This window comes from Protopterus annectens, chromosome 7.part0 (genome assembly GCF_019279795.1).
Source record: "Protopterus annectens isolate FY-2018-M chromosome 7.part0, PAN1.0, whole genome shotgun sequence".
In the NCBI taxonomy this organism is placed as follows: domain Eukaryota; kingdom Metazoa; phylum Chordata; order Ceratodontiformes; family Protopteridae; genus Protopterus; species Protopterus annectens.
In genome coordinates this window covers 96480367-96490440 of record NC_056739.1, presented here as the reverse complement: position 1 = coordinate 96490440, position 10074 = coordinate 96480367, and the positions used below count along the sequence as shown (strand labels likewise).

Below are 10074 nucleotides of genomic sequence, written 5' to 3'. Positions count from 1 at the left end.
TTGCAAATAAATTCTTTTAACTTTTACCTAAACATTAAAAATCAGTTACACCTGTAATATCTTTAGATAGATTGTTCCAGGAAGCAGGGGCTAATTTAGTGAAGGATCTTTTGCAGAAAGAAATGGAAAATAAGATCTGTTTAGTTTAAGGGTGCTGGAGGTATGCAGTGTCTATTATAATTTATGAAGTTTATTACTAAGAGTTGGCTAGAACCTGTCATAAAGTAGTTTATAAGTGAGGGTATTGAGAAGATAAGTTGGTCTACCTGCAATAGAGAAGCCATCTTGCATGACAATGAATGGAGAAGCAGTGATGGTGTCTGTGATAGGCTAGGTTAATAAACATAATAATGATGGTACAAATGGTAGTGTAAACATCTTAAAAAGTGCTACCTTAGGACTACTCTGAAAAATAGCCATTAGACCTAGCAGGGCCAGCCTGGGCAACTTGAAATTAATTTGTTAATTAATAAAATATAATTAGAAATAGGAGATTAATAGTAAGAGTATCTCCTATTGACAACAAACCATTCCTTAAAATTACAAAATGCTATGACTGGCATAATAACTAACTGTATGTAACATACCATTTATGCTTCCACAAGCAATTATACCACTCCAGATTTCAAAATAGCTGCTCCAGGGGTCCTTCAGCTTTTTATGCAGTGGTAGAATTCTACAGCACTATTCCCAATCCCAAAACAGGAATCAACTTCACATCTTGAAGAAATACTTATAAAGATCCTGTGGAACATAACAAAGATGCTGAATGGATAGAAGAAGTAAAAGAATGAAACAGTGGCAAACCACTTTGCAGTTACGCCATGATAAAGGACAAATTATTATTCCAGGGATAAAAATTCAAAGGGGGAGATTCCATGGTGACTCTGTCACCACTGCTCTTTTGTCTTGCCCTTAACCCATTAAGCTGTCTGCTTAGCAACTTAGTTCATGGCTAAAATCTGACTCCCAGAAAACAACAGTTTGTGAAGACTTCTCATCTTCTCTTTGTGGATGATTTAAAACTGTATAGTTCATTAGATGAGGAACTAAAAGCACAACTGCAAGTGATCAAAGCTTTCTCAGATGATATAAGAATGTCATTTGGTCTTGACAAATGTGCAAATGCAGCCTTTAAAGCAGGAAATCTGCAGCGCCAAGAAAATATCAGTGTGGGGCAGGAATGTGATATAAAAGAACACGAGCAAGAGGGAGTTTAAACATATATGGGAATTGATGAAGGATCAACAATAAAACATGAACAAATGCATATAGAAATTAGTAAGGAATATTTTAGAAGACTAAAGTCAATACTGAAAACAGCCCTGACCTCTAGGAACAAAATCCAAACTATAAACCAATTTGCTCATCCTGTTCTAACTTACAGTTTTAGGGGGTGATTGATTGGCTTCAAAAGGTACTGGATCAATTAGACAGGGAAATGAGAAAAAATGCTTCATGCTTATCAAATGATTTATAAAAAAAATCAGGGTATATCAAGATTATATATTCCTCATTCTGAAAGAGGTATGGGCCTCCTTAAAACTGATTGCACGTACAGATCTAAATTGTAAGACTGCATACATATCTGCTGATTTCACAAGATCCAAACATAGTGAAAGTTTTAAAACATGAGGAGAACAAGTCTAAGATGATTAACTTGCTTAGTTTAGCAGAAGCATATTGGTGTCAAGCAGGAATGGAAATCATACAGAAGTAGATAAAAATCAAGCAGCAGCTGAATGTGCCAAAAAACAAACAAACAAACAAAAAAATACCCCCCCCCCCCCAAAAAAAAAAGGAAGAATATAATGTGAAGGATCAGATGAGAAGGCAAAAAATGTAGAAAATGCATAAATATAGTTGCAAGTACAGAAAACACTCGGAACAACCTCATGTTGATCAGGATTTAATGCAGAAATGGCTAAGGAGGGGTGAATTTAAACCAAAAGACAAAAGGCTAATATTGGCGGCTTAGGACTACAAAGTCCATGAACATGTCAGAGAAACAGACAAATGCAAGTTTTGTAAAACAGAATTGGAGACAGTCACACATCTTATTGCTTGGTATGATACACTGATGTCAGAAGGACTGTATTCTGAAAGGCATAATAATGTGGCAAGACTGTTGCATTGGAGATTATGCAAACATTATAATATTTTAGTATCTAAGAGGCGTTGGATACATGAGCCTCAAAGCATTATAGAAAATTATGAGGTTTATATTGTGTGGAATCACCCATTACCAACAGTTCAAAAAATAGATGCAAGAAAAGCAGATATAGTAGTCCATGAAGAGAAGGCAAAAATGGCATTGATCATTGATTTCGCTACACCCAGTGCTTACCGTATCTTATGTACAGGGAAGCACAAAGTCATAAAATACAAAAATTTACAGGCAGAAATGAGTGTAATGTGGAAGAAGGATACCCAGACAGTTCCAGTAATTATAGGACTAATAGGTCACATAAAAAAGGATTTACAGTCATATTTAGATATGTTACCGATAAATGTAACTCTGTATGAAATGTAGTAGAAGTCAGTTCTGGGCACATTGCGGGTGTTGCGGAGAGTGCTTCTGGATAAAATCAAAGATTTAAACAATACTAATTTCATGAACTTTAATCATACTTTGACTTAGAAATGGGGTCCGTTCCCATCACGTTATTAGGAAACCTGAACGTTTTGGAGAAATTAAACTGAGAGTGGAGAGATGATAAAATCAACCAGCAAAGGAGAGTAGTATTGCTAGAACTGAATTCATCCTCAAGTCTTGGTGAGTACCTTTATGAGGTGGACTTTGTTTTTGCAAAATCTCACCAAGCAGACACTGATATATAGACTGTATTTTATATAGCATATATCGTGAATAGAAGTTCGTTAAAAAATAAAAAAGATAGCTGGGTGCACAAGTCCCAGGATGAAAAAGTGCTCATTCCTGGTAGGCACAATGGTGCCAGACTAGAACAAATGACAATTTAGAATCCTGAAGACACTGAAACATTCCTACAATGGGGTTAGACCAGGTTCAGGAGGAGGATGCCCCCCTGTTGTAGAAGGAAGTAGTAATCCACAAAACACACAAAAACTGACAAGCCAAAAAAGAACAATAAAGATGATTAAGTGTACTTTTGAGGGTAAGAATTAAATTATATATTGTTACTATTATGCAAGAAGCCCAGAATTTTTGGATAGAAAATATACAAAAAGATTAAGAGAGAAATTACAGGAAAGAAAAATACTTACACAAGAAAAACTGTCAAAAGCTTCAAATACAAATTTGTGTTCATTAATATAACAGATTCATGAACAACATTATATAAGCCGCGGTGGTGCAGTGGTAGAGTTGTCACCTCACAGCAAGGGGTTCTCCCGATTCTCGGCTGTGCAGAGTCTGCATGTTCTCCCCGCGGTCGAGTGGCATTTGAAAGACATGTGTAAATGGGTGTGCTTTCATTGAAGGTTAGGCATCGGGCTGGCACCTCGGCACCGTAAAAATCTACTGCCAATCATTAGCGGACCGGAGTTCCACTGTGGCGACCCCTAACCGGGAAAAGCCGAAAGAAGAACAACAACATGAACAACATTATATAAACCAAAAAAACTTGTTTGGAAAAAGAAGTGACTTAGTGAGAAAATATAAAGAACAAAATCTAGAGATTTTTGAAAGTTATAAAAAAGAAACATGGACATGGAAAGAAAGTGCGATCTGATAAGGTACAGTATTTATGCAGAGGAGAAAGCCAGGCTAATCAATACAAAAAAGCAGCTCCAAAAATGTTTGAAGAGAAATATGGGCAAAGATACCCAGATGTGGAAAATTTCACAATACAAAAAATAAGATCACAGAGGGGGAACATAGAATAGAAGATTTGTAAAGCAAGAGTTAAATATTTAGAAGCTGAAGTTAAGGAATGCCTACAAAGTGAAGGATTTACTGTTGAATGTCTAACACAGGTTATGTCACAGCATGATGGAACAATGAGTCACCCAAGTAAGGAGAAACAGTAGGAGTGGAAGACATCTGAAGAATAAATATGGTCATGGGAAAAGAAAAGAGATTTAATATGGTGCAATATTTATGCAAAGGAGAATGCAAACCTAATCAATACAAAGATATCTGAAGAGAAATATAAGCGAAGGCATCCAGATATGGAAAATTTTACAGTACAAAAAATAAGAAAACAAAGGAAGAAAGTAGAAAAGAGGATTAGTAATGGAGAAGTTAAAGAAATAGAAACTGAAGTTATGGATTACCTGTGAAGTGAAGGATTTTAGTGTAGAAAATCTAACTCTGGTAACATCAGAGCATGATAGAACAACGAGACCCCAAATTAAGGAGTAATCATTGGAACAAAAAGCATCTGATCAGTTGCCACATGAAGATAATCTGGAGCTTTCAGTGAGAAGCCAGTGCAGAAGTTCAGTTGGAGTTGCACAACAAGGGAAGGAACAGGAAACGGTGGTAACTCTGACGTAGTCAGCATTGTGGAATGATAAGCCAGTGAGTTCCCATATGAATTAGCAACAGATGACACAGAATGAAACCCACAGGATACAGAAAACAACTAATGTGCCCTTAGTTTAGAATAAAATGATTTAAGGGAAGAGTTGCTTGATTTAATAGAGATGAATAGACATATTAAGATCAATGAAAGGAATAGGTTACAGAAAGTCAATAAGACCTCAGATGTTAGAAGTTCGATAAAACAAATGAACACAGTAATCAACACTATTCATAGAATTTCATGTGATATAACAGAAGTAAATAGGATATATTACAGTGCAGCTAAATTAATAACAGATAAAGTCTTACTACAAAACACAGGGCAATAAAGGAAAAGAAGGGAGAAATCAAATGCCATCATGGAAGTATCGAATAGAGAAAACTATAACGCAATTAAGATAAGAAGTGTCACTGTTAGACGAATACAGAAGGGGGAACAGATCAACAAAAATATGTAGAAAGATAGACATGATAAAAACAATGAGTAGTATCAGAACAGACCAGGATCTATTGTACAGTTATAAATAATAAAATAAAGATATGAACACAGGCAGAAAAATGTAGAAGATATGCAGATAAATATAAAGGAAGAGTACAAAATAAGCAATTCACTGAGGACCCAAACATGTTTTATAGAGAATTGGGAAACAAGGCAAAAGGAACAGAAATCACCATAAAAGAAGAAATAGACACATTTTGGAGAAATACCTCTGAAGACCCTGTGGGGCATAACAAAGAAGCTGCATGGCTAGAAGAAGTAAAAGAAACAGTAAAAATGTCAAATGTACAGGATACAAAATTGGATGAAGTAACGGCCAGAGAAATTGAAACAAAATTAAGAAAAGCTCTTAAATGAAAGACCCCAGTCCCAGACGCAGTACCTAAATTCTGTCTAAAAGTATTAACATCTTTACACAAAGATTTAAGCCTGAGTAAGAACAACTTATATGCACATCCCGAACAGACACCAACTTGGTTAACAACAGGAAAAACAATACTCCTCCTAAGAGTGAATCTGCAAGCTTTCCTAAAAACTATAGACCAATAACTTGCCTTCCAACAGTGTATAAACTATATACTGGAATTGATGCTGATAGCAGTTATAGCCATTTAGAAGAAAACTCTGTCATGGCAACAGAACAAAAGGGTAATAAAGGAAAGTCATATGGATCAAAGAATCATTTGTTGTTAAATAAAGTCATAATAGGGAATTGTAAAAAGGGGAAGACTCTAAATACGGCACAGATAGACTATAAAAAAGTATTTTACAGTGTCCCACATTCATGGATAAATTCATGATACTCTGCCTTGATCAGTTACATTACAGTTACCATGAAACAGTGCAAACCACTCTGTAGCTAAGCCACGATAAAAGACAAATTATTATCCCAGGGATAAAGGTTCAAGGGGGATATTCTATGGTGACTCTTTGTCTCTGCTGCTCTTTTGTCTTGCCCTTAACCCATTAAGCTGTCTACTTATCAACTTAGTTCATGGTTATAATTTGGCTCCCAGAAAACAACAAAGTGTAAAGACTTCTCATCTTCTTCTTTTTGTGGATGATTGAAAACTGTATACTTCAACAGATGAAGAACTGAAATCACAACTGCAAGTGGTCAAAACTTTTTCTGGTGACACAAGAATGTTATTTGGTCTTGATAAATGTGCAAAAGCAACTTTTAAAGCAAGAAAGCTGCAGCATCAAGAAGCTATCACTTTGGGGCAGGGATATTTTATAAAGGAACTTAAGCAAGAAGGAGTGTATTAATATTTGTGAATTGATAAAGGTTCGACAATAAAGCATGAACAAATGTGAATAAAACTTAGGAATATTTTAGAAGATTAAAATTAGTACTGAAAACAGTCCTTATATCTAGGAACAAAGTCCAAGCTAGAAACCAATTTGTTCTTCCTGTTTTAACTTACAGTTTTGGGGTGACTGACTAGTCCCAAAAGGTACTGAATCAGTTCGACAGGAAAAACAAGAAACATGCTTCATGCTTATCAAATGGTTTAAAAAATCAGTGCATACCAAGATTGTATGTTCCCCTTTCTGAAGGAGGTATGAGCTTCCATGAAGTTGTGAAATTGATTATACCTATAGATCTGTACAGTGGACAGCATATCCATGGACAGCGCAGTGGTACAGCAGCAGTGTTGGCACCTCACAATAAGAAGTGTGGTTAAATTCTCAGCTGAGGTGCTTTCTGTGCAGAGCCTGTATGTCCTCCCTGCGTTCATGTGGGTTTCCTCCGGGTGCTCCGGTTTCCTCCCACCTTTCAAAGATATGCATCTGGAGCGTTTCCCCCTGGCTTCGTTTCAAGTCGGACTTTCCTGCTAAACAAATGTTAAATAAATAAATAAATAAATAAAGTCTGCAATCATAAGACTGCATACATATCTTCTGACCTCACAAAATCCAAACATAGTGAAGGTTTTAAAACATGAGGCAAGCAAGTGTAAGATGACTTTCCTGCTAAGTTTAGCAGTAGTGTATCGGTGTCTAGCGGGAATGGAAATCAAACCAGAAGTAGGCAGAAATCAGGCAACAAATGAATGTGCCAAAAACAAAAGCAAGAATATAAGGTGAAGGATCAGATGAGAAGGCAAGAAATTTGGAAAAGGCATAATATAGTTGCAAGTGAAGAAAACTCCTCGAACAACATTGTGTTGATCAGGATCTGATCCAGAAGTTTATCAAGACAAAAAGACAAATATTGGAAGCCCAGGATAGTGGACTATGTACATGCTGGTTTACAAAGTCCACAGAACACATCAGAGAAACAGACAAATGCAGGTTTTGTAAAACAGAATTGTTAACAGTTGAACATCTTGTTCTGGGTGTGATATGCTAAGGGCCTATACACTGAACGGCATAATAATGTGGCAAGACTGTTGAATTGGAGATTATGCAAACATTACATGTTGAAGTAGCTGAGAAGCATTAGAAACATGAGCCACAAAAGCATTATAGACAATGATGAAGTTTATATCACATGGGATCACCCATTGCTAACAGTTCAAAAAAAGAAGTGAAAAAAACATATATAGTACTCATTGAAAAGAAGACAAATTTGATCATATATATTGCTACACCCCTTGATTACAGTGTCTTATGTACACTACTTCTAGCAGCAGTAGGAGCAATGAGGCTCATAAAGAAGAATTGTAGTTCTCTGATTCGATCCTTTGTTGGGGTGCCTTCTGTGCGGAGTCTGCATGTCTCCTTGTGGTCGCGTAAGTTTCCTCCGGGTGCTCCAGTTTCCTCCCACATCCCAAAGACATGCTGTAGGTGGATTGAACACTCTAAAGTGACCCTAGGTGTGAGTGTATGTGTGTGTGTGTGTGTGTGTGTGTGTGTGTGTGTGTGTGTGTGTGTGTGCCTTCTGTGGAAGGTTGGGAACCGGGCTGGCAACTCAACACCGTAAAACTGGACTGCCAATCATAAGCGGACAGTTGATGCGCTGTGGCGACCCCTAACTGGGAAAAGACGAAAGAAGAAGAAGATTTATGTATGTTACCAATGCATGTAACACCATATGAATTGCAGGAGGAGCCAGTTCTGGGCACATTGCGGATGCCACAAAGATGACTTTTGTCTAACTCAAAGACTGAAAAAGTACTAATTTCATGAACTTTAGTCACAGTTTGACTTAGGAATGGGGTCCATTCTCTTCATGGTATTAGAAACCCAAAAGACTTGGAGAAATTAAGCTGTAGAGCTGTGCTGCAGGCCAAAGGAAGCTATTGTGGTGGTGTTGTCAGGACAGTGTGGTATTATTTCATAGTAAGTGTCCCCTTCATACATGGGGGAAGATCCAGATTTCTTTGTTTTAATGTTTGCAACCTATGCACATGTAGTGCAACCCCACTGCTTGTCACTCCTGTAATATGGTCCATAACAATGCATGCATGACAGAGATTTCTTTCTCATGTGTGCTGTATTACAGCTGACATACAGGTAGCACTGTAGTGCTGGCATACTCAGAGAACTGTCAATTCCACCTGTATTTTAGGGCTGGTACTGTATACGGGCTGAATGCTGGGTGTGATACACTAATAGCAGAGAGCCTGTATACTGAAAGGCATAATAATGTGGCAAGACTGTTGCACTGGGGATTATGCAAACATTACAATACTGAAGTAGCTTAGAAGCAGCAGAAACATGAGCCACAAAGCATTATAGAAAATTATGACATTTATATCACATGGGATATAATTGATGGTGCTATGGAGTTGGTCACATTCAGGGACGTAGTCTGAATACAACATGCATAGGTAATGGGATTTTTTTATTGTAGAATGTTTCTGAATCTCATTATGTTTGGTATAGTGGTCTTTGTAGATATAGAAGACACTGTTGTACTGTTCGAGAGTTTCCTGTATGGACTTCAATCCTGCATGATGTCACACAGGGGGCAGACCAACAAACAGTTTTTGGGATAGAATTACAAGATGACGGAGACTCTCTGGAATGCTATTCTGAATGTTTTGAAGACCATTAATTATTTTATAAAGCTGGTACATTACCAGAGGTACATTGCCTATGTCTATCATAAATTGCTTCATTTTTGTTTGATGTTGGGTTTATATTTCATGGAATATATTTCATAAACCTTGCATTCAAGAAAAAACTTATAAAAATATGCTTTGTACTACTACTAATCAATCAGTGAAATTTCTGTATTGGTTGTCTCTCATGATGGAAACTAAAGTAAATTGTTTTATATCTGATTAGTCCTCAAAAGTACCAGTCCTCAGAAGAAGCAGTATTAAGAAGAGTTAAACATTTTTATTTTACAAATGTATTTTCCCGTACTGTGTTTAATAAATAATTAACTTTGGAGAGCTACAGTTCATAAAAAAACAAAATGTTGCACTCTTAGGCAGGACATTTTGCTGAGGAAAATATAGTTATATTGTACAGTTTGGACAACTGACTGAAAATTTGATGAGATGGACAGGGTCCCTGCAAGAGGTATTGCTGTCATCTCCAAAGAAGCAACAAGCTTAGCGTTAGTTGCAATATATATATATGAGGTGTAGGAGACAAAGTCCCCTACACTGGGGTAATGGGCTGTAGCGTTCATAAAAATTACATTTTTGTACTCTGTGAACCTTTGGACATCTCATCATTTTTTTCAGCTAATCTCTGGTTGATATGACATACCATAAGCAACCTTTAAACATACACTTATGGTGTTGTAGGAGTGAAGTGCATACTTGACTTTTTTTTTTTTTTTTTTTTTTTTTATGGAAGTAGCTGTTTTAGCTGTACTTTTATGAATGATGCCTTGGTGACCCGAATGCGCAGTTTTCCATGCACAAGGATGTTGGTATGCTGTGGGTAATTGTCATCACCTTGAGCTGCATGATATGAGATTTGGCTATGTACTTCTGCTAGATGTTCTTCATGTTTCACTGTTGCAGTCATAACTGTATGGTGTTCCTGCCGGCAGGCAGCCCGAGGTCAGCCAGAATTCCAAAGTCTGGGTCCGGCGTCGGCTGTACCAGCAAGTACCCTGACATCAGAACGCAGAGGTATAAAGCTGACAGCCGACGCCATC

General features: G+C 37.1%; 1 protein-coding gene across 1 annotated transcript in view; it reads right to left on the bottom strand.

The window, feature by feature from the left end:
- The window catches only part of LOC122805891 (troponin T, cardiac muscle isoforms-like), an 859218-nt gene that overhangs the window by 668662 nt on the left and 180482 nt on the right, over positions 1-10074 (bottom strand). The gene's annotated exons all lie outside the window — the stretch shown is intronic.